At 34.1% G+C, this 26,618-nt stretch overlaps 1 protein-coding gene and 1 pseudogene across 6 annotated transcripts in view; both read right to left on the bottom strand.

The window, feature by feature from the left end:
• Positions 1 to 26,618, bottom strand: part of MAPK8 (mitogen-activated protein kinase 8) — a 93,500-nt gene that overhangs the window by 54,672 nt on the left and 12,210 nt on the right. The window lies entirely within an intron of this gene.
• LOC111736527 lies at positions 6,752 to 9,722 on the bottom strand (annotated as a pseudogene).

The following is a 26,618-nucleotide window of genomic DNA, read 5'->3' as shown; positions in this document are numbered from 1 at the left end:
ACACACACACATACACACACACACACATACACAGTGTGTCTCTGGATAAATCAATTTTTACACAAAGTTTACCAACATTCTAAGGTTATCTGTCAAAGAGTTAGTATGACTGACTGCTGTAGTTTGCCAGAACACTTCTTTATATCAAAGATCTTTAAAAAAAAAAAAAACAAATCAATTGTCAAAGGCAATCATTGTTCAGAGTTTTCTGTTTTTAGGATATGGAAGTTATCCAACCAGTTAAAATAATTATTAGAAATGGTTCTGACACTTCAAGAAATAATGGTTTTCTCTTAGTCAAAACAATAAAAGCAGCCTTTGATGTCCCAAAGAGGCCCTGGTTCCCTTTTTGGAGGCACAAAAACCATCTTCGCAGGAGACTATATGGATGCCTGGAGAGAACAACAAGCAAGTCTGATACGAATCCAAATTTTGACTCTCCACTTACTAGTTGCTTGATCCTGCATAACTTACTCAACCTATTTGATTCTTCAGTTCCTTCATCTGTAAAACGGAGATATTTGTATTTGTCTTCCAGGTTACTGGGAGAATAAAATTAACAAATATACATTAAGTGAGAAATTGGCACATGATGAGTATTCACTCAATCTTGGTTCCCTTTCCTTTCTACTAAGAACTCAAAACAACTAACGAGCATAAAATATTTCTAAAGGATATGGTTTTAAAATTTCTTATTTTTGTATAGTATCAACAAGAACAATGTCAAAGAGATAAAATTCTCCTTTTGCTGTATATATGATTGATAACAACATAACCTCCATCAGCCATTTCATTTTATCCATTAGTACTTGGTTTCAGAAACTCAAGGAAAAAAATTAATGCCATGGGCTCCCTACTTATAAACATATCTTGTTTATTTCTCTGGTATTCCATCTTCCCCTATTACAGTGTACAGTGTCAAACATATGAACATTCAATAAATATTGGACTACTGGGCTGAAGCAAACATCCCTAATGTGCCTCAAAAACTCCAAAAGTACCACCATATTCTGCACAATAATACAAAATGCCTCAAAATAACTATGAGGAAGAAAAGGATAAATTATTAACTGTATGCCTAGTTTCAGGGAATCTATATACATATTACTGGCAACTAAACTCAAGTCCAAAACAGTTCTTGAAAGCAAAAAACAAAAATTTGTATGCATTGTAATACACTGTCATTACTTTTATATGAAGAACACTTCAGCTGATTTTCAGATGTTTGTAAATAATCAGAAAATGTGGCAAAACTTCACATCACATATATGTAAAGCAGCAGAATAACTGGTCCAGGTAAGGGCTCATCCAGACAATCTAGAAGCAAGCAGTATTCAGAAAGTAAATCACAGGCAAAGCAGGCAAATGTTAATATGAGCTCCCAAAGTGGTGCACTTGAGCCATCTAGTGGACAAGAGAAAAATCTAAGTTTAATTCTCAAAGGAAATGTCCTATTGTCTCAATTCTCTATGAAAATAGTATTAAGGTATCTGTTTGGGAGAATAGTAAATTACAATCTATAAAAGATAGTAGAGAACTGAGAAGTAGGTCTTGGGGAAAGATGAAGGAGAAAGTGGTGACAAATCTATCTGGATGGAATTCAGATTTTATGGATAATTAAAAATAACTACTAAAGACAAACCCTCTTCTTTATATTTTTCTTAAACTATATAACCATCAGACTACATTTACGTTTGTTTTCTTAAACTATATAGCCATCAGACTACATTTAAGTTTGTAAAAGACACTTCAGAAAATAAGATTTCCTACCAGTTACAAAGATCTGAGGAAGGGCTATAGGCAGCAAAACCAAGAAGGCAGCCTCTGATTAGAAAGGAAAAGTGGAAGCTGTAAATAGGACTAAATGAAGAACATGTGTTGCCACCTTTCTGCCTGGGGAGTCCCATCTAATTAGGATTAATGCAATCTTAACTCACTTAGGATTCCCCCTCCCACTGACTCACACCTAACTGCTAGTAGAGCTGGAGGCCCTGAGAGAATGCAACAGAAGAGAGATGAAACTCTTTGAAATACTCAAACCAATAGCACTGCTTCTGAAAGTCAGAATGTGAAATTTAAAAATTTTAGAAGCTACAAATTACTTGAGTCACTGGTATGATACTGGGCAATTCACTTAAATTTTGGAGGCATATTTTTCTAATCCACAAAATTATGGTGTTGGAATAAATTAGTAGCAAGATCAGTTTTAACTCTAAAATTTAATGTTTTAGGTGCCAGTCCCCAATAAAATGGTTAATAAAAAGAAAAAAAAAAAAGTTTTTTTGGTTTGTATTTTTTACCATTAATTCACATAATCAAGAGACTGTATGTATTCCAAGCTCCAAAGAGGAAATAAAGATGGCTCCTTGACCCTAAACAGTAGAGACACTGGACAGTAGAAACAAGACACTTATTCAAATTCATTTTAATGCTAGGCAGAAACAATGGTCATAAAAGATGCAAATAAAATGCTACAAAAATCTCCGAGGCTAACAATTTAATTTAAGGGGAAAAAAAAAGCCATCATCTGCTTATATATCAGTATGTATTATTCTGAGATTCACTTTACAGAGGGGGAGAGGACTTGAAGGGTTGAGAATGTATATAAATAAAATGAATGACAGAAAGAGGCAAAAACAAAAATAAAAAGAGCAAAAGAAGCAATTACAAGTATAAAAAGTTGTTATAATTATGTATAGTGCAAAGTGGGTACTTGACTAATTGGGAGATTCACTTCATAAATTATATAAATGCCTAACCACTATGCTGTGTACCTAAACTAATACAAGATAATGACCGTCAAGTGTAATTGAAAAATTTTTTTAATTATAAAAAAAGAAAATGAAGAATGCTCCATTTTGCTGGGCATACAGGCCTCGCAAAGGATTTATTGCTGGAAATAGGATTAGAAAGGAAGGATGAACTTTTTTTCACTGCAGACCATGGGAAACCATCTGAGGACTGACTTTATGCAAGGCAAATGAATGTGGCCCAGTCAATGGAAATGAGGCAAAACTTTAGAAATATTGGAAAGTGAATCAATAGGATTTGTTAACAAGCAGAACCTACAATCCAATGAGGAAGAAGCTAGAATTGAAGAAATTCTAGTCTGTATGCCAGGAAGGGCAGTGATTTTATTAACTCAGGTAGAAAATATAATTATTATGTCATGTGAATTTTCTTGTTTTCCATATGAATTCATAAGATAAAAGATGCAGGCTAAGGAGAACATCTTAGAGAAGACTTACATTTAAGCCTTTTTTTTTTTTTTTAACAAAAAGTAAAGGAGGAAGAGAGAAAGGAAGAAATAACAGCCATCAAGGTAAGAAAAAAAACTCAAGAGAAGCATAATACGAGAGCAGTGTGTAGTGGCAAAAACTATATTGGCTTGAAAATGAAAGGAAGATTAAAGGGAACGTGGTGAAATGTATAATATATTTCCTTTTTGAAAAGTACAGTATTATTCTATAAGCAATATGGAAGCATTTAAGCCTAAAAAGGTAGGTTGAAAGGATTCTAGTTCAGTGGCTTTGTTTGGCACTGAAAAACGACAGGAGGTCCTATGAAGTAATAACAGGTTGGGTGGAGAGGGAAAGTTTGAGAACATGAGGAAAATGAAAATGTTATAAAATAAGTGCAGTAGTGATCAAATGTCAATTAAAGGAGTCAACCAAGAAAAAATAAAGAGACTGGCAACACTGGAAAGAGCAGAAAGATGAAAAGATGTGTTTTAGACATGACAATTTTAAAATTACAGTAATGTAATCAGGTGGTAGTGTTTAAGAGTCATGGAAATGTAGAAGTGGAACTCTAAAAAATGGGTTAGGTTCCCATTTCACATATAAAAGCAGCTACTTTTGATGGATATTTGTTTCCAATTGCAGGCTATGATGAAGTGCTGCTATGAACATTCTTGAAGATATCTCCTTTTCTAGGAGTTGAACTGCTGGATCATACGATCAGCACACGTTCAACTTTACTAGGTGATACCAAATTATTTTCCAAAGTAGTAACACCAACTCTTGGAATTGACAGAATTTATAATGTAAACCAATCATATCTCACTTAGTTTTAGTTTTTACTTCTTTAAATACTAATAAAATTGGGCATCTTTTCCTGTTTACTTAACCTTCAATTTTCTTCTTTTTGAAGTCTCTCTAGTCAATTTGTTAAAGCTTATGTAAAAGCTTTAAAAAATGACAAAACTAAAAATATCTGCATGGAATCATAAATTATAAACAGAAAACTACTAAAAGTGACAGCTGGAACGGAATGGAAAAAAACATTAAAACTTGTGGGATAAACTTATGCAGTGTACTGATAGAAAGCTATACCCTTAAAATGCATACTTTAAGAAAAAGTAAAAATTAATGAACCAAATGTCAATCCAAAAAAGTGAGAAAAAAAGAACAAAATAAAACCAAGGTATACAATAAAGGAAATAAAGATGAGATGAGAGCACAAAGTAATGAGACAAAACAAACAGTACAGTTATCAGCTAAACCAAAAGCTAAATTTTTAAAAAAGACAAAAAAAGTTGAAAGACTCACATTTTTTTTATTTCAAAACATACTACAAAATACAGTAATCAAACGGTATGGTACTGGTGTTAGAATAGCTATGTAGATCAAAATCCAGAAATAAACACACACATCAATGTCAAGTGATTTTTGACAACAGTGCCTAGATAACTCAATGGGTAAGAAGTCTCTTCAACAAATGGTGCTGGACAACTAGATATACATGTGAAAAAGAATAAAGAGAATCCCTATCTACACCATATTTAAAAATTAACTCAAAATGGATCAAAGACCTAAATATAAAAGCTAAAACTCTTAGAAGAAAAGACAGTGCAGTAACTCTTCTTGACCTTGGATTTGGCAATTTTTTTTCTTGCCAAGAACATAATGACACCAAAAACACAAGTAACGACAACAAAAAACTGGACTTCACCAAAATTAAAAACTGTACATGAAAGGCTATTATCAAGAAAGTAAAAAGACAACCTACAGGATAGGAGAAAATATTTGCAACTCATAGCTGACAAAAGCCTGGGATCCAACAACAAAAAGACAAACAACCTAATTTTAAAATGGGCAAAAATATTTCTCTTAGTCAGTAAGCACATGAAAAGACTCTCATCATCATCAGCCATGAGGCAAGTGCAATCAAAACCAAGAGGTAGCACTTCAGATCTAATAGGATAGCTATATCAAAAAGACAGACAACAATGAGCATCGGTGAGGATATAGAAAAATTTAGAATCCTTGGACACTGCCAGTAGTAATATAAGATGGTGAAACTGCTGTGGAAAAGTTTGGCAGGTATCTCATTAAATTAAATATAGAATTAATATGTGACACATCAATTCCAGTCCTGGGTGTATATCCAAAATCACTGAAAATAGGTACTTAAAAACTTGTAAATGAATGTTCATAGCAGCACTATTCACAATAGACAAAAGGTGGAAACAACCCAAATATTCATCAATTGATGAATGAATGAACAAAATGTGGTACATACATACAATGGAATATCATTCCAACATAAAAAGGAACGATGTACTACTACCTGGTACAACACAAATAATCTGAATTGAAAATATACCAGCAAGTGAAAGAAGCCACATGTATGATCCCATTTATGCAAAATATCCAAAATAGGCAAATCCACAGAGACAAAAAGTAAATTAGTGGTTGATAGGGGCTGGAGCAGCAGGAATGACTACTTAATGGATACAGAGAGTGACTATTTAATGGGTACAAGGTACAGGGTTTCCTTCTGGAGTAAAGAAAATGTTCTGAAACTATATAGTGGCTATGTTGTACAACACTGTAAACATATTAAGTGTGACTAATGGTAAACCTTACGTGCATTTTAAAAATTAACAAACTGAATGTAAAAAATAAGACAGATTGATAAACCTCTTGCAAGATTAAGCAAAAATAAAAGGCACAAAATCCCCAATATGAGTGGTGAAAAAAGAATGTGACTACAGAAGCTATAGACATGAAACAAAGTATTCTATAAAACATTTTGTCTATTTGTTCTCAGTTAATGAGAGAAGACTGAAAAAAACAAAACAAAACTATGCTTATGGGTTTGCTTTTTCTTCCTCATATTTTTTCTTACCTTATATATTTTGGGGTCAGGTATATAATATTTTCCTATTAAATTGCATCTCTTAGTGTGAAATACTCAATTATCTGTAGAAAAGTTTACCTTAAAAATATGTTAGTATTTGCACAGTTTCTTTTGTATCCTTTTACTTTCAACATTTTAATACTTTTTAAAAAAATAAACTACATACCTTTTTAAAACCCAGTCTGACACTCAAAATTAATGGCTTAGTCCATTTTATATTTAATGTACTACTGATTTATTTGGATTTATGTCCACCATTCTATGATTTCTACTTATTCTATGGACTGCTTTTACCTGTTTTTTTTTCTTCTTTTGGATTTCATACTTATCCTTATTCCATTCCCTACACTATTACAGAAGTTATTCCTTTTGTTTGCTAGTCTTTATAACATACATGCTGACTAATTTACAAATCTTTAATCTCCTCATAAACAAGTACCTGAGAATACTAAAGTCATTCATCTTTCTTTGACATATATGTACTTATTGGCATGAAAATCAATGAGACTTGATCACTGTTTTATACAAATCAGTTTAGGTTTACTAAGCTATTTGCTTTTTGTGCTTTTCATCCCTTGTTACATTTCAGGCCTTTCATCTGAGAATCACTTTCCTTCTGCCTAGAGTACATTCTTTATAATTCCCTTTAGTGAAGATTTCCTAATTGCAAGCACTGATTTTTTTTTTTTTTTTTGTCTGTTTGAAGGGTCTGAATGTCCTCTTACTTCTTTCCTTGGTGTAGAATTCTAGATTGTTTTTCCTTTTTACTTAAATTCCAACATCTTGTTGGTGTGACACCATGAAAGGTAATTTTAAATTTGTTTCATTGTCTTTGGTGTTTGGCTGTTTCATTGTAACAAAGCTAAATGAGGATTTCCTTTTATTTAACAAAGTTGAGTTCCTATGATTCCTGAATGCTGTTCATGAGTTGTAGAAAATTTTTAACCATTATCTTTCAACTGTTGTCTATTTACCAGCTTCTCTTATGAAAGGCCACTCAAGTAAATGTTTAGATATACTTAGATTTCAACTTCTCTTTCATAATTTTCATCTGTTTCTCTTGAATATACATGCTGGATAATTTCTTCAGATGCATCTTGCAGTTCATTATTCTCCTCTTCAAGTTTATATAGTATGCAGTTAAGTTCATCCACTGAAGATTTTTTTAAAAGTTTCAGTTAGTATAATTTTTAGTTCTATAAATTCTAATTAAAAAAACCTTTTTGAATATTCCTGGCTATCCTGTTGACCCTTGAACAATGTGTCAGTTAGGGGCACAGACCTCATACACAGTTGAAAATATTTGTATAACTTTTGACTCCCCCAAAACCTAACTATTAATAGCCAACTGCTGACCAGAAGCCTTACTGTTACCAATAATGAAGAGCCGACTAGCATATTTTGTATATGATATGAATTATATACTGTATTCTTGTAATAAAGCTGAAGAAAATCATAAGAGAAAATGCATTTACAGTATCGTACTGTATTGATTGATACCCCAAGTTTATACTGTTTACAAGATGAAAAAGTCCACATATAAGTGGACCAGTGCAGTTCAAACATGTTGTTCAAGGGTCAATTATAGTTTCTTAACCTTGAAATATATTTTCAACATGCTTTTGTTTAAATTTACTAAGCAATTATTTTAAATTCTGATTATTCCTATTTTCTAGCAGGACTGCTGCTGATTCTTGCTCATGGTTCCTAGTTTCTTTGTGTTTTCATTGTCGACTGTCAGTTGCTCTACTTACTTAGTATACTAGTTCTGAAAAAAAAATTTCAGCCCTGGGATAGCATCTCTATCCCAATGAGAATTTGTATTTGCTTCTACCAAGAACCTGGAAATACTGCCAGTATATGATCACTACCACTTAACAATACATACAAATTATCTTAAAAATTTTTTATATCACCTGAGTGATGTTAAATTCGAATTGCAAACCACATGACCGTCAGCTAGTTGCTCAAAATTCTCAGCAATATCTAGATTAACTGTTTTCTAGATTATCCACAATTCTAGATTAACTGTTTTCAAAATATGATCCCCAACCAGCAAAATTTGCATCACCTGGGAACTTTTTAGAAATGTAAACTCTCAGGCCTTACACTATACCTAGTGAATCATAAATTCTGGGGATGTCACCTAGCAATCTGCGTTTGAAGAAGCCCAGGTTATTCTGATATATATTCAAAATTGAGAAGCATAGAGAAACTCAATTTCCCTTGCATACTTGAAGGATGGTGGGGTTGGTGGGGTTTAGCCCTCTAAGGCTCAGCTTTTAAGGGGAAGCGGATAACTTACTAGACTCATCACCTCAGAAAGAATTTATTTCCTAAAGTTCATCAATGCTTCCTGAGGCTGAGAAAAGAAGATTCAAGTTTATCAGGTTTCACAAACACCCTCAGATTAAGCCAGTTTAAGTGTTACACATGTAACTTCTCAGAGATACTGTGCCTTCACTCAGTTTATTTTTTTTTCTGAGATTTTTACTTGATGCTTTAGCTAGGGTTTCTGTTTAATCTTATTTTGAAATAATTATAGATTCATAGGAAGTTAGTTACAAAGGTAGTACAGAGGTGCCCTGTATCCCGCACCCAGTTTCCACAAAGGTTACACCTTATTGAACTATAATATAAAATCAAACCTAGAAAACTGACACTAGTACAATGTGTGTACATCACTTTATCACACGTGTAGACCTCTGTAATTCCCATCACAATGTGAATATAGAACATTCCATCAACACAAAGACTACTCCTTTACAGTCACATCCACCTCCCTCTCCATTACCCCACCTTTAAATTCTAGTAACAACTAACCTGTTATCTGTTCTCCATTTCTATAATTTTGTCATTTCAAGAATATTTGTTTTTTAAAAATCCAAATGCTGGCATTGTCCAGAAAAATTTAATGGGTTTATTTATAATTGTTATAAGGTTGAACTGCTGAAACTTGTTCACTGAAACATTCTGACTTACATTAATGCTTTATATCTCCACATTTACATTAAAAATTCACACACAAATGAAAATGGAAAAATACCTGTTTTCTGTCCCCTATTTTTCCACTTGCAATAATATACTTAGGTACTCATTGACCCTATGGAAAAAATATCTGTTCAGAACTACCAATAACAGGAAAATTTTTTTTTAAAGAATGTTTCTCATCATAGTGGATTCGTAGGCACATTCCCCACATATGCGGTATGCCAGCTGGATGTCTTCTGGCATAATTGTTACACGTTTGGCATGGATATCACACAGGTTGGTGTCTTTAAAAAGGCCAACCAGATAGACCTCACTTGACTCCTGCAGAGCACCAACAGTTGCATGCTCGAAGCGCAGATCCATTTTGGAGACCTGAGCAATTTCTCACACTAGATGCTGGAAGAGAAGTTCAGTGGACTTCTAATAACCTCTAATTTCATGGAGTGCCACCGTATCAGGTCTATAACCATGATGTTTCTTCACTCTTCCAGGAGAGGGCACACTCTTATGAGCAGCTTTCTTAGCCAGTTGCTTCCTCAGTGCTTTACCACTGGTGGTTTGCCCACAGTCTGCCTTGTAGGAGCCATGGTCTAGAGACATCCTTACTTATCCACCTTCTTCAGCTGCAGCTGGGTGAGCTAGAGCCATATATCTTCTTCGGTAAAATATTTCTGAATATTTTTTTTCCCATTTTCTAACTGGACTGCTTTTTAACTGTTGAGTTTTAAGAGTTTTCTTCATCTTTTTAAATTATGAATCCTTTGTCAGCCACGTGGTTTGCTAATATTTTATGTCAGCATGTCACTTCTCTTTTCATCTTTTAACAGGGTCTTTCGAAGCCCACATGTTTTTATTTTGGTGAAGGACAGTTTATTGATATTTTTTTCTTATATGAACTGTACTTTTGGGGGTCATGTCCAAGAACTCTTCACCAAGCCGCAGGTCCCAGAGATTTTCTCCTATTTTAAAAGTTTTATGGACATATGTTCTACATTTAAATCTATGATCCATTTTGAGTTAATTTTTATATAAGGTGTGAGGTTTAAGTTGAGGTTCATCTGGTTTCTGACGAATATCCAACTGTGCCAGCACCATTTGTTGTAAAGACTATTCTTCCTCCATTCACTTTTACATCTATATCGAAACCCAACTGACCTTATATTTCTGGGGTTCTAGTCTGTTCTACTGACTTACAGGTCTATGTGTCTGCCAATACCACACTGTCTTCATTATTCTAACTATTTAATAAAGTCTTGCCCTTGGGTAGACTGATTCTTCCCACTTTATTCTTATTTTTTTTCAAAATGTTTTAGCTACTCCAATTCCTCTGCCTTCCCATACAAATTTTAGGATAATGTTCTTTATACCTACAAAAATATCTTGCTGAGATTCTGACAGGGATTTGTTAAACTTGTATATCCATTTTGGGAAAATAGACTTCTATTCTATATTGAGTCTTCCCATCCATGAATAAAGTATGTCTCTCGATTTAGGTCTTAGATTTCTTTCATCAGCATTTTACAGTATACGTCCTATACATGCTTTGTTAGGTTCATATCTAAATATTTCATTTTTTTGAGCAATTGCAAATGATACTGGATTTTTGTTTCTACATGTTCACTGCTAGAGTATAAATAAATTTTTGCATGTTGATCTCGTATTCTATCATCTTGATGAACTCACTTATTAGTTCTACAGGTTTCCTTGCAGATTATTTGGGATTTTATACACATACGATCATGTCATAGGCAAATAGACACATTTTCATTTCTCCCTATATGCCCTTTCTAATCTATGTGCCTTTTTTTCATCGTATTGCAATGACTGGAACCTCAAATATTATGATAAATAAGGGTAGTGAGAATAAACATCTTTGCCACCTTGATCCCAATCATAGGAGCAAAGTATTCATTCTTTCATCAAGTGTGACATTAACTGTGTTTTATCAAGTTGAGGAAGTAGCCCTCTATTCCTAGTTTTCTGAGAATTTTAGTAATGAATGGTATTCAACTTTGTCGAATGCTTTTTCTGCAACAACTGATATAATCATATAATTTTTCATTATCCTGTTAATATGGGTGATTATAGTGACTTATTTTCAAATATGGAGCCAACTTTGCATCCCTAGAATAAAGTCCACTTTTTAAAATATTGCTGAATTATATTTACTTGTATTTTGTTATGAAGGATATTGGTCTATAGTTTTCTTTTTTGCATTGTCTTTATCTCATCTTGGTAGTAAGGTAAATATTAGTTTCATAAAATGAATTACGAAGGGTTTCTTCATCTAGTATTTCCTGGCAGAGACCGTATAGAAATGGTGTGAATTCTTAAAGCATTTGATAGACTAATCCTGTGAAACTATTCAAATCTTGTTTTCATTTTAAAATTATAAATTTAATGTCTTTAACAGTTATAGGGCTTTTTAAATTATCCAAATCATATCGTGTGAGTTGTGGTAGCTTGTGCTTTCTAAGCAATGGGTTCATTTGATTGAAATTGTTGAGACTCTTGAGAATTTATTTTTTTCATTTGTTTCAAGTGTATTTGTAATTGCTTGTTGAAACATTTTCTTAATGGCTATTTGAAAATCCTTGTCAGTTTATTTTGACATCTGTGTTATCTTGGTGTTGGCATGTATTAATTGTCTTCTCTAATTTGAGTTGAGACTTTTCTTGTTCTTTATATAAGATACTTGTGTTGAAACCTGAATACTCGAGGTATTATGTTATGAGACTCTGGATCTTATTTAAATATTCTATTACAGCAGGCTTCCTCTGACATTGCTCTGGTAGGAAAGAAAAATACAGTCTCATTACTGCCTGGCAGGGTTTGTGGACGTGCAGGTTCTTCACTAGGTTTCTGCTGACCACAGGTGAGGGGGAAAGGAAGGAGGAAACTCCTTGTTAAACTGGGTGAAGGTGGGAGATCAGGATCCTCACTAATACTTCTCTGGCTGGGAGGAGTCCATTGTTACTGCTTCCCACATCACCTTCACTGATACCGTGGCGGGCAGGGTTGCCTTGTTACATGAGGAGGTGTAGATTTCCACTTGGTTTTTGCAAATCAGGGTGATATTTTTGTGTATTTGGCTGGAGTGGAGTAGTTAGTTATAGTTAGTTATTGCTTAAAAGTTTTGTCTCATTAAGCTATCGATTTCCTGGTCCTTGGCTAGATTAGACTTTTCTTGCAGTTTTTGTCTGTGCCCAACATTTCTGGGTTGCCAGCTTCTCCACACTCATTCTAGAATATATAAGGCAATAAGAAAACACAGGATTTTTGCCATCATGTTATTTGGGGTCCTAAGCCAGTCTACCTTCTTCTCTCCACTTTTCAGAGTCTTATGTTTGTTTTATATATAAGGTTGCAGGTTTTTTTTTTTCTTTCTTTCTTTCTTTTTTTCTTTTTTCTTTCTCTCCTTCCTTCCTTCCTTCCTTCCTTCCTCCCTTCCTTCCTCCCTCCCTCCCTCCCTCCCTCCCTCCCTTCCTGTATTTAGCAGGAGAAATAGGGAAAAGTACATCTATTCCATATTTCTGGAAGCAGAAGTCTATATTGCTATCACTTTTAAGTTTATTTTTATATTTTCTTCAAGGTTAGACTTGGTAGGGAGATGGGTGTGTGCGTGTGATAGATTGAGGGGGGTTGTGTGTGTATTAAAAAAATATGACTCAAATGTTCCTAATTCATTTCACTCACATGCTTTCCCTCCCTTAACTTTACAAATACTTGGTCATTTTACTTATTTCACAAAATGATGAGGATAATGGTTTTCTAGCAGAAAATAACAAAGAACCCAAGGTTGTATACTGGCTGACTCACAAGCCAAACTGAGAAGGCTTCTAGTAGTTAAGACAGAATTTACCATAAGGAAATAAACTGGGTAATTCACAGAAGTACTGGTTCGAGCCATGAAATTGGGAGTTTCTGACAAGTTTATCTAAATCTCTAATATTTCCTATTGTCTTATTTATTCTCTGCATACTTTACTCTCAGAAAAAAGCATGTTAAAGTCTCCTATGATCTATAAATAAAAAAGATACTTTTTGTTCTGTTTATTGTTCTATGCCTTCAATTCTACTACATTTGATATTATTGGTTTCTTTTACAATTTCATGACCTTTTTTAAAACATACATTAATTTGTTTTTAACTTTTAACCTTTCTGCAGCACTTTGTTTTACATGATTTTCTTTTATAAAGCATTACCTAAATATTGTTTTCTGACTCTATCTGAATTTTAGTGGGCACAGTGAAAGATAGAATGAGAGACATGCAGGATCACATCACAATCTTGCCTAGAATTCCTCAACTTCTACAGCATTTTAACTGGTCTCAGCAATTGTAACTACATGATTTTGGCATATTTACATACATGCTCTCTCTCCATGGACTGTAGACATTTGGAGGGCAGAAAAGTTTTTATTACCATTTTTTTAAAGTTTCTCAAAGTATTTACCACATTGCCTTGTTTATATTTTAAAAATATCTTTTGAATTTAAATTAACCATGAAGACTAATCTCACAGCATTATGAGGCTAGAGAATATATCAACAATGAGATCTTAGTTACCAGTCTGCCAGTTTAGAAATGTATGCTAACAATGGCCACCACCAAGATATTTAATCAGTTTCTGTACAGTAGGCTGATGTTAAACTTTCCAAAGCAGAAATTAAAAGAATTGCTTTAGTTAAATACGTGATAAAAAAAAAACTAATTAACTAGTGGGAAACAAAAAGCAGATGGCCAATCTGGCAACAGTTTTAAACGGGGTGTAGCTCTTTAGGAATAAAGGCAACAGGGAGTTATAAATAGTACCAGAATCTGTAAATTCAAAACTAGCTCACAAAATCTGTGCAGTTTTAAAAAATGCATATAGAGATTCAAATCTGTAACCCTAAACTTTCCAAGCTTTATCTGGACCATATTTTACTTACAATAATTTTCAAAGGTGACAAACTGTAGTTGCTCTAAATTATCTATGGTCACTGAGAGAATCCATATTAGAGTCGAAATATAATGTGATCTTTGTTTATTTTGATATTGTTCTATTTTGCCAACTATTTAATTTGCATTCCTTTTATTCTGGCTAAATGTGCTATGTTCACTGGGTAATCTATTTAGGATTCAAATACTACAAAACCTGCAAATTAAATAATTTGGATTTATAAATGATAAATTTATAGCACATTTTTTCCATATATTTTTATGTATAGCATCACCTTATTTACTCTGCCTCTTTCACTTCTGGCTCCCTAGTGCCTTCTCTTGAAAACATTAGTGGCAAAAACCTAAGAAAGCTACAATACTTGCCTTGTGAGGCAAGTTAAGAGCACAATCAACTGAAGTTTTCACGTCAGGTCAAGTTAGTTAATTATTTTGGGAATGGGGCCTAGTGGTCACCATCTCAAAAAAAAAGGATGAGACAAAATTCATCATGGCTATCATTCCTCATTTTATTAAACACATACGCACACACAAACAACAACAAAAACAACAAAAAAACCCCTCACCATTATGTCTATAGAGTTCTACACCTTTGACCTTTACCAAGGTCTCTCCTCCTTCTCACTCCTCCTAAATCTTTCTAAGGAGCTACTAGAACTGTAGCTCCAAATTCCCCTATATCCTCAATGCTTTTTTTTCTAAGCATTTGCTTTGCTTCTTTGTCCTGAATTAAACCTTGTCTTCTCTCAAAACACTTTGCATGTTGCTCTCTCAAATGATGGTATAGGTATCTTACTTACTCCCCAATGCTACCATCCTTCACAAACTCCTATAAGACATATACACGCAAACTCTTTTAAAACTTACTCAACTCTAACACCCAGCTCCCCTCTTTGTGTGCTATGATCCACCAGCTTTCCAGTCACTCTCCTCACTCACTGAGGACTGTCACATCTAGCTAAAGTCTTCCACTTTACCCTAAGCCCTGCTACCTTCCTGGGTGGTATCGACATCCCTGAGACCAAATTCTCCAACACTATGGTTTTTCAGTTCTTTGATATCATCATATACAATCATCTACCTCTCTACCTAACCCTAGCCACCTATTCTCGTGGTCACTACCTGGAGCCAGTTATCATTTGAAACTGACCCACTTGCAGAAAACATAATTCACGTATCCCACTCTAGCCACAATCTCTTCTCCTGGTAGCTTGCTTATAAAACACCCTCGCATTCTTCAATCTCAGATGATTTTCTAGTACCTTAACTTTCTACCTTCTCCCCATCTACCTTCCCTTTACTATATTCATTTGTTTTCTTAGGCAACCTAAATCCCATACTATTGAAAATACTCTTGTGAATACCCTAATCTCCTCAGATTCCTGTCTTGCAAAATCCAAAGACCAGATCAACTCAGCCCTTTGCTTTCTCCATACTTATGCACAAGTGCAAACAGAAAAAGTAACACAATAGGACAGATAGATGTAACTGTCATTTCATGATTAACCTCAAATGAGAGCATAATAATGCTCTTTACTTTATACTCTCTAAAACATTTATTTCAAATTCTCTCCAATCTCTTCAAACTTCTAATCCCTGTTATTTTCTTCTCCTCACAGAAGCTATCAAACAAGAAGTCTTACGACTTCTAGCTACCAAACACCCTATATACACCTTAACATCCTCTAATCTGGCTTCTGCTTTCATTAACCAGGTCTCTCTAAGACTACCAAAGAGATATTTTTCAATCTACGTTTAATTTTTTTTCAATTACAGTTGACATTCAATATCATATTAGTTTGACAGCATAGTGGTTTAGACATTTATATAACTTACAAAGTGTTTCCCCGACAGTATACATAGTTATTACAATATTATTGACTATATTTTCTATGTTGTACTTTACAATCCACATTTAACTACCAGACATAGTTGATAAATTAAATCCTTGAAACATTCTTTTTCCTTGTGTGGTAGGATGAAATATGCTCCCCCAAAGATATCAGGCCCTAAACCTTGGAATATGTGAACGTTATTTTATATACAGAACGTCACACTAAAAGGAATATATATTTGGTTTAGTTCCTGGTTCCTAAATATAGTTCCTAAAACTCTTGGAATGTTTGGAGTGGTAAAAGTGTTTTGTATGCTAATGAGAGGATGGGTGGCTGGGGTCCATAGGTAGCTTCAGGATGGGTGCTGGCTGCCAGAAAGATCAATGCCAAGATTAGAGGGCTGGAACTTTCAGCCCTACCCCTGACATCCAGGGAGGGAAGACTGACTGAAGACTGAGCTAATCATCAATGTCCAATGATTTAATAAAATGTGCTTACATAATGGCACCTCCATAAAAAAACCCCTAAATGATGAGCTTCAGACAGCTTCCAGGTTGGTGAACACATCAAGGTGCTGGGAGAGTAGTGTGACTCCAGAGGGCAAAGAAGCTCTGTACATCTCTTGTATGCCTTGTCCTATGCATCTCTTCCCCCTAGCTGTTGCTGAGTTGCATCCTTTATAACAAACCAGTAATAGTACATAAGGTGCTTTTCTGAGTTCTGTGAGCCGTTTCTACCAAATTATCAAACCTTACAGGATGGGTTGTGGAGTCCCCTCTCACCTTGACTTCACAACCATTTGGTTGAAAGTACTGGTGGCCACAAGTCAAGGAATGGGCAACCATTCAAAGTTGGAAGAGCCTCTGGAGGGAGTATGGCACTGCTAACATTTTGATTCCAGACTCATAGTCCTACTTATTTCAGACTTCTCACCTCTAGAACTATGAGAGAATATATATTTCTGTTGGTTCAATCTACTAAATCTGTGGTAATTTGTTAAAGCAGTCATAGGAAACAAATACCCTGTGACTTCTTTAACAATTCACTGTCCTGGTTTGCTGTAATCAGTTCTTCTTCGGCTTCTTTAATGATTCATCATCCTCTCTACATAGACATTAAAAAGAGGAACCTCCCTTCTCTTTCTATATTCTTTTGCTCTGGTTAATTTCATCCACATCCACAGCAATTACCACCTCAATAAAATAAATCCAAATGTGTACTTTCAACTCTGATCTCTCATTGATTTCAAACCCAAATGGCCTAAATGATATTTCCATTTGGATGTTCCAAAGGCATCTCCAATTCAACATCTTCAAAAACTAAACCTAGCCCTCTTATAGTGTTTCTTGTCTCAGAAAAAAAGGTACTCTATTCTCCAACCATTACATTAGCCTTTCCTCAGGCTCTTGAAATGTGTAAGGCCTTCTCATGATAGCTTCTGCATATGCTTTCTCTCAGCCTAGACAGCTCTGCACATGTTCTACTCAACCTAATTTCCTCTCTTTACTAAATTCCTGCTCATCCTTCAAATCTCAAGTTTCAGCTCAGTTGCCAACTCCTCAGGAGAGCTTTTCCCAACTCTCCAATCTAAACTGGGTATCCTTATACACTTTCATGACACCACATTCTTCTCCATTGCATTTATCAGAGTTCTAACTGTTCACTTATTTTTGTGATTAATTCTCTTATCCACTAGAGTATGTATGCTAAGAAGGCAAGGGATTCTTCTTTAATTCATGCTGTATCCTGAATGCCTAAGCATAGTGCCTGGAATATAGGAAGCACTAAATAATGTCAACTGAACAAATAAAGAATGAAATCTGTTACTTCAAGTATGAGTGTCCTGGAAGTCACCTAAGCTTTCTTCCTTTACTTTTTTACATTTAGTTACTGAGGCTATTAATATGTTTTAACCCAGACACAGCAAATTAGGTTTTCTTAAACTAAGGGAAAATTTTCATTGTCCAGTATTACATATCATATTTTAAATAGTATTCAATTCTTTTAAAACAATAGTTCTCTGAGCAACTTTAAAAATAAAAATATAGCTGACTTCTGCTTCTGGTATGATGGAGTACTGGGATCAGATTTATCCTCTTCCAGTAACTACAAAGTGGAGAAAATATGATACTGTTATCAGATACAGTACAAAGAGATCAGGTTGTCAATCCCTTAAAAAGAAAACAAATTAGGTAAACCATATAACTGCCTGAGGACCCCTTCCAGACCACTGTGCAGAAAGGGCTACAACAAACAGAATATAACAGCTTCACTGAATTGAGGAACCAGATCAGGAAGATGAAGGTGACTGGAATCTTGAGGGCAGAGTAGAAAAGGAGAGAGCTTACTCAGAAGGGAAAGAGCTCCAGAAATCAGCATAAGGGCCTTCTTAAGTCTTTGGCTGAATACTAATTTACATATGCATAAGGTAAAACTCCACAAGTCTTAAGCAAAGGACAACTTCCAGGGAGCTATAAGATGAACAATTTCCAGAACTCATTCAGAAATAGTGAAATAAATCACCACAGACTTTGCTTTTGAAACTCTGTGTGTCAGAGACAATGGAAACTAAGCTTTACGGTGCTGAAAGACAAAATGTCAATCCAGAAACACATATCATTTGCTTTTTTATTCTCTCAGAAATGCAGTTTTCCAGAGGTTAAGAGACCTGTGAAACAAGATATATTATTTTTTCTTTCAGAAAATAGTTATTTTTCATTAAAAAGTTATGTTAACTTGAAGTATTTATTGTTTTGTAAATAAGCTGATATCTTTTAAAGTTCTTAATTTTAATTTCTAGTAAGGCAATTTTTGATAACTATAGCCCACAAAAGGAGAATCTGTTTGAGATTCTCAATAATTTTTAAGAATGTAAAGACACTCCAAGACTAAAAAGTGTGAGAATCATTACTGTAGAAGTAATGTTCCCATTGAATTAGTGTTCCCCTGTGAGACCACCGAGCCTGTGGGAAAGTTTCCCATTACAAATTCAATTTCTCTAATAAATACACAGCTTTCTCACTGTGTCAGTCTGGGTAATACATATATTTTTTAAAAATTTGTCCATTTTATCTAAGTTGTTAATTATTGGTATACACTTTTTAATGATACTCCTCTAGTTTACAGGATATGTTGTGATGTCTCTCCTTCACTCTAGATATAATTTGTGGCTTCTCTCTTTTTATACTGATCCGTCTGGTTATAGATAACAATTTTACTGATTTTCCCCCAAATTATTAATTGTATACATTTTGACACTCAAATACATGACACAGATGAGGTTTTGGCAATGGTCCTATAAGCCCTCATACCACACTATGACAATGAAACATAACAACACTTAAAAGATCTGCAGACCTTACTGAACCAGTATTTGTCAATGATCATTGTATGGACAAAAGATGATTTAAATGTAAAATAGACCAATGGATTTAAATATAAGAGAGAATGAAAAATTTACTTACATGACTTTGGATTTCACATTGCAGTTAAATTGTTGAATTTTGATGTATTTCCAGAGGTTAATAATATTCATATTATTCAAAATATGAATATCCAAATTATCTGTACAATGACATGGGAAGTACACATAAGCACTTCTGCTGTATATGAAAAATAATGGTCTGAAGGAAAAGCACCGATGTGACTATTTGAGTTGTGAGCTACTTTTCATGGAAAACCATTTTTACTTGAAAGAATGACTGACAAACTATCAAGTGAAAATTAAAAATTTGGAAAATTTATATCTGTCCCTGTGAGCCTTGGCAGTTTCCCAAGATTTTTATGATAAGAAAGGCAGTGATAACATATGATGTTTTGATATTACATAATGTAACAGATCGTAAATGTTTTGGTCTCAGGATCCCTTATATTCTTCAAAGTTATTGAAGCTTTCCAAAGAACTTTTATTTACATGGATTATATCATTATTTGCTATATCAGACATTAAAACGGAGCATTTAAAAAATTTTAGGCTTAAAAATAACAAACCTACCATATGTTAATATAACTAGCATTTAATGGAAAACAATTTTCTTTTAACTCCAGTGAGAAGAGTACCCCTCTTGTCCATTTTCACAAATCCCTTTCCTGTCTGGCTTAATTTCAGACAGCTGGATTCCCTTACTTGTTTCTGCAGTCACTCTGTGGCCACATCACAGGTCAGGTCATGTGGCCTCTGTAAAACTCTTGAGAACAAGTATGAAAAAGGCAAATAACATCTTAGTATTACTATAAAAAGTTTTGACTTCAAACCCTATTCCTATATTTTCCAGTTAGAAGAAAGTTAACAGATGGTAATTAGCAGACTAAGGTACAAAGACCAATGTTTCAAATCTCCTCTTATTTTATAAAAATTCTTACTCTTCTAAGCAACAGATATCTTTTAAGCAAAATCAATTTTTTTTAGTTTTTTACCCCCAATCCAATTAAAGCAGTTATCACTACTCTTGTCTGCTATTCATGTATGCTAATACTACTTTTGGATTCCCTATAAACATATACATGTATATGTGAGCCCGTGTGTCTAACTATATATATTTTCTCTCACACATGCCCAAAACATATGGAAAGAAATACATTGAAATACTGTTAGCAAGATTATGGGTAGTTTTTATCTTTATTTTCCTTCAATGTTCTATGTATATGTATTTGCATTTAATTTTTAAAAAATAAATGGAAAAATGCTCCCTGTTACTGTCTTCCTTTCATTAGCACTGGTTAATATCCTTTTCAAAGGGAGTGTGCCCTGACCTTAGGGAACCATGTCTTAGTAACTACAAGGAGGCAGAGAACAAGGAGAAAATTACACAAGGAAATAGGAGGTAGTGGACTCCATGTTAACATATCGAAGAACTGGAATTTATAATTCCGATCCAAGAATCTAGGACTTCCAGTAAAATATGTTCTTCTTACAAAATAATGATCCTTCTTATACAGTGCCAGCAGGAACTATGTACACAAATATACTTGTTACAAATATTTAGTTCTCTGTAGCTTACAAAGTGGTTTCACTTAATCTCCTTTCATCTTATCACAGAATACAGTATTTTAAAGTTCATACTCTAAATGGATTTAATAAACTTTTTTTAAAAAAGAGACTTCAATCTTTTTGGAGATTACCATTATTCATGAAAATGTATCTCTTAGCCAAAAAGAGCTCCAGCAAAGGGCCAATCACTAAGAGCAATGAAATGCAAGCTCTGAATTCTCCATTAGGGATCTCAAAATTCTATCACTTTAATAATGGGTGTCTGCAATGCCACACCAAGGCATTATGGTAGTACAAGTGGTACCCATTATGCTGTAATTAACATAAAGACAAGGGGAGAACATGACGTAAAATCACAAACAACTCTTCCACTTAACCAGCAGGGGAGAGGGAGTAAAAAAGCAGGGGTTAAAACTCAGACTCTGAAGGAGATTGTCTGGATTCAGATTCTGGCCCCATCAATCTGAGAAATTTACTTAAGTTTCCCCATCCATAAAATGGAAGAGAGGGTAGAATAATAAATCTACCTACAAGGTAGTTACAAAGATTAGCTGTGTTGATGTTTGTAAAGTGCTGGCACATAGTAAATATTTGTTAAAGGAAAAGAAAAACCCTGAAAGTTAAAGTTCAAACACTTTAAAAACAAACAATAAAAAAAATTGTAGAAATGTAGAAAAGCCAAATCAGATAATTCAAAATACTGCACACTCAATTTTCTAGCTTCTTATATAGCAACATGGTGGTGAATTATCTTGTAACATAGCAGGAGTCCAAACTGCTAAAGTACAAATCACTTTCAGGGACTCCATAGAAAAGTTTGGCTATATATAACTTAAAGTGTCATTATACCTATGTAACCTGAACAGAAAAATGTTATGTTTTTGAAATAAAGAGGTAGATATTCAATACTACCATGGACAGGAAGACTCAGTTGCTCTGTAGACTAAGAAAGGAAAGCGAAAGGGATGATCCTGTGTAGCAAATTTGTTCAAAGTTTGAATGAAAGAAATGAATAATCATGTAAAATTGAGACTGAAACCAATTTCCTAAAGAAATGGAGTTTTCCAGGTTGAGGCAGGGTAAGTACAAGTTGAAATACAGACATCTTATTCTGCCAGAAAGCAAGAAAACACTCAATGACCAACCAGATCAGATCAAAATGACAGAGCGGTCACCTCAAGAAATCCCCACTGACCAAACCTGGGACAATTTGAGCATCAAAAAGAATAGAATAATGATACCTAGAGAAAGCAGAAAAAATTAAAAGAAGAATTAGAGAAGTAATGAAATTGAAAACAAAAAAATAAGAGAAAAATAATCAATGGAAACAAAAACTTTTTTTGAAAATATAAATTGATAAACCTCTAGCTAGACTAAGCAAGGAAAAAAGATAAATTACCAATATAAAAAAACGAAAGGAGTGTGAAAGAGGGGTCATCATACTGATTACAAGTACGTTAAAAGAATACAGGATTATGAAGAAAAATCTGCACCTACAAGTTTGATAACTGAGATGAAACAGACCAATTCTGTGAAAGACATTTTACCAAAATTCACACAAAAAGAAATAATCTGAATAGGCCTATTTCTATTTTAAAAATCTTAATCAATAGTTATTAACCTTTCCAAACTGAAAGCACCAAGCCCAAATGCTTTCACTGGTGAATTCTACCCAACACTTAAGGGGAAAATATATATATAATCTTTTCCAGAAAATAAGCAGAAGAAACACTCTCTCATTCTATGAGGGCAGCATTATCTTAATACCAAAATCAGATAAAGACAATACAAGAAAACTACATAATCATATCTCTTATGAACAGATATGAACACCATCAAAATATTAGCAATTAAATCCAATAATGTGTAAAAAGAATTCTATACCACAACCAAGGAGGGATCTATTTCAGGTATGCAAGGGATGGTTCTAAAGTCTAAAGATAAATCATGTGATTATTGTATCAATGGAAGAAGAAAAAGTATTTGACAAAATCCATCATTATGAAAACTCTCATAAAACTAGGAATAAAGGGGAATCTCAATTTGATAAAGTACATCTACAAAAAAACCCTCCTACAGTTAACATTATACTTAATGATGAGAAACTTGATACTTTTCCTATAAGTTCAGGAACAAGGAAAGTATTTGAAAAACAACCCTCTCACCACTCCTATTCAATATCATACTGGAAGTTCTAACTACTTCAGTAAGACAAGAGAAAATAAAAGGTATACAGATTGTGAAAGAAGTAAAACTGTTTTTGTTTGCAGCTGCCATGATTACATATGTAAAAATTCCCAAAGAAGTGACCAAAAAAATTCCTAGTTGATACAGTTATGTCCATTTAGATAATTCTGATACTGCTATACATATATACACACTGGTATTGAGTAAATGGATGGCGTATGGTGGAAGGCAGGTTTTCACTGTTGGAGGAAATTTACTGATCAGTAAGGAGAGGATGCCAGAATGATCCCCATGGTAATGAATTAGAAGTGAAGACAGTTAACTAACATTTAGCTTAATATAGACACAGATGGTTACACACAGAAATATTTATAGACACATGTACAGACACATATTTATATATATGTGCTAATATATACACATTCATTTCTTTGCTGTTGAGAATGCCTAAAAGAAACTACATCTCAGTAGCAACAAGCACAACTAGCACCCAGATCTTGGTTTCTAACACCATTCTCCAAAACCAGGAAATAGGGCTCTTTGGAAAATGGCTGACTCCAGGACTGGGCCAGAAAATAAATATACAAGATGAACTTGTTATATCAGAGAGTAAGGAAGTCCTCAAAAACTGACACAAAAAACACCTACTTTGACAGAAGTATGTCTGTCAAAAGGGGCACAGGAACCAATTGAAAGATCTCTCAAAAGGCCAAAGGTGGAAAAGTTGAGCAACAAAATATAGTATTGGATTATAATCCCAAGTATAAAATAAATACCCATGAATCTATACTGACATTAACTGAAAAATTAATAAATGGGAGAAGAGACAAATCTCTCATGCATAAGGATTCTGAATAATTTATGTTCTTCACTATCAAAGGGGAAGAGCATAACTTCTTACTACTTAAGTGCAGGCTGCATAGTGACTGCTTCTAAATTAGAGTACAGCAGGGAAAGGCAGGGCAGGGGGAAGAACTTTATAGTAGTGAAATCTGACAAAAACTACCTAAGCCAGGTGATCAAAGTCAACATCAACAGTCATAAATTATGTAAATAGTAGGTACTCTTGATATGATGTAATGAATATGGCACTTTACCTTGTGATCTTTTTCCCAAAAATCTTTAACCGTAGTCTAAAAATGAGGAAACCACAGTGGAGAAATAGTGACTGATATTATAAAAACGCTGGGGAAAAAAAAAAAAAAAATCTGTGACACTGAAAGAGAGAGAAATAGTTATTTGCCAGTACTGGAGATGACTAGTAACCAATTTTAAGAGTTGAAATTGCATTCAGATTTCAGAGTTGAGTTTTTCAGAGTTAAAGAGCTGATATATCAAAAGAAAATAAACATTTAACTCATCTTTTTTAGGAAAACCTGTAGTTTAATTTCAGTTGACATGAGAAAGGTCTCTGTAATGGAGGGAAGTTGGCCAATAGATCAAAAAAAGCATGATAGGGTTAGAAGAGCATCATTTTGCAGGCCAAACGAAATAACTAATTTAAACAAGGCTCATTAATAGATGCTAAAACATCAAACAAAAGGCTTAATGGTGAACTAGGAAATAAGGATCAACTTTCTTACTGAGAGGAATGAGGAACACTGGACACGCCCTTCCCGTAGGAAAAATGAGATATCTCTTTGAAGGCATCGGAGTGCTAGCAAGACAGTGAAAAAAGAATGGAGGTTAACATCTTAGAAAGTAAGGAAATCCTCAGATATGAGGCAGGCATCTGGGGCCCTTTTTCCCAGGTGCATCTGTCAATTCCATAAAGGTGGTTGAGAAGCTGAGTTGAACTTTTCACAGATCTACAAGGCTGGGGGTGAGTTTTAAATATTGGAAGTAAAGACTCAACAAAGTATGGGAGAAGGACAATGGAGGAACTAGTAACCCCTGGTTTTATGTTGGGACCCTAAAGGGTCACTATCCCTAGAAGAAAATAAAATAAGCCTTTGCAGATTCTAGAGCCCAGCTTTGAAACATTTCCATCTCTGAATGGATTAAGATCATCTAACATGCTAGAGCCACTAGCTAACCTACTACCAAAAGTAAAAAAAATCCTTTCTGGCAGGGGAAAACATCATTCCCAAAACTTAAATTATCATTATAATTTTTCATTAAAAATGTTTTAATAAAACATATCCAGGTATATGAGACCAAGACAACATAATAAAAAATTAAGTGACACAAAAGTTTATAGAAAAGTAGATCAAAATAATGAAGTTATCCAATACAGACATGCTTAAAATATTTTTTAAATGTTCTTTAATTGTGAGTCACTAAAGAAATAGCCTAGTATAAAACTGTGCTAATTTCAAATTTTCAAATCATACTTCATTTCCTTATGCTTAAATTCACCTGTGACTGATTCTTTAGGAATTCCTACAGCTGTGCCAAGCTCTCCTTACTTCCCTCTTAGGTACACACACATCCAAAAAGAATTCTTCACGGTGGCCAAGACATGGAAACAACCAAAGTGTCCTTCAATAGATGTTTGGATAAAGACGACGTGGTACATACAATGGAATATTACTTAGCCATAAGATGAAATACTGCCATTTGCAACAACATGGATAGATCTTGAGATTATCATGCTAAACAAAATAAGTCAGACAGAAATAGTTGAGAACCATATGACTTCACTCATATGCGAGATATAAAAGGAAAAGCAACAAACATGACAAACAAATAGAGACTCATGGTCATGCACAGTGGATTAGTGGTTACCAGAGGAAGCATGTGGGAGGTAGAGAGGGGTAAAGGGGGCCAAATATTAGGTTGATGAAAGGAAATATAACTTTGGGTGGTAAACACACAATGCAATATATGTATGATGTATTACTGAACACCTGAAACCTATTGGATTTTATTAACCAATGTCACCCCAATAATTTTAAAAAATCGGTCATCTGATCTAACCTGCCTACTGTTACTTTCCCCAAGAGGGAATACACCCCTTTAAGTCACCACAAGAGAGTGGCAACTGTAGCAGGTAGCCACTGTAGCTCGAATCAGAGGTTTTCAAGCATTTTACATCACAACCCACTACATACATACCTTTGTGTGTATCTATACATAAATACACTTAATTTAATTGAAACAAATTTCAAAGACAATTCTTAGCTGTTACAGTAATCAAGACAAGGTGACTGGCATAAAGACAGTCATTAAGATTATGGAATAGAATTGGGAGTCCAGAATCTCCCTTCTTTTTAAAATAAGAATGACAAGACAGTTCGGTTAAAAAAAAAAAAAAGCAAAGTATTTTCAAAAAATAGTGCTAGGACAACTGCATATCCATATGTAAAATAATGAGGTCAGATCCCTTCCTCACACCATACACACAACAAAAATGAACTCAAATAAATTGCAGACCTAAATGTAAGAGCTAAAATTATAAAACTCTTAAAAGAAAACACAGGAGTCACTTTCACATCCTTGAGTTAGACAATGGTTTCTTAGATACAACACCAAAAGTACAAACAATAACAAATACATAAAATGAATTTCACTATAATTAAAACCTTT

This window comes from Pteropus vampyrus, unplaced genomic scaffold (genome assembly GCF_000151845.1).
Source record: "Pteropus vampyrus isolate Shadow unplaced genomic scaffold, Pvam_2.0 Scaffold20, whole genome shotgun sequence".
NCBI lineage: Eukaryota > Metazoa > Chordata > Mammalia > Chiroptera > Pteropodidae > Pteropus > Pteropus vampyrus.
The sequence above is the reverse complement of the archived record's forward strand: the minus strand, read 5'-3'. Positions and strand labels throughout refer to the sequence as shown.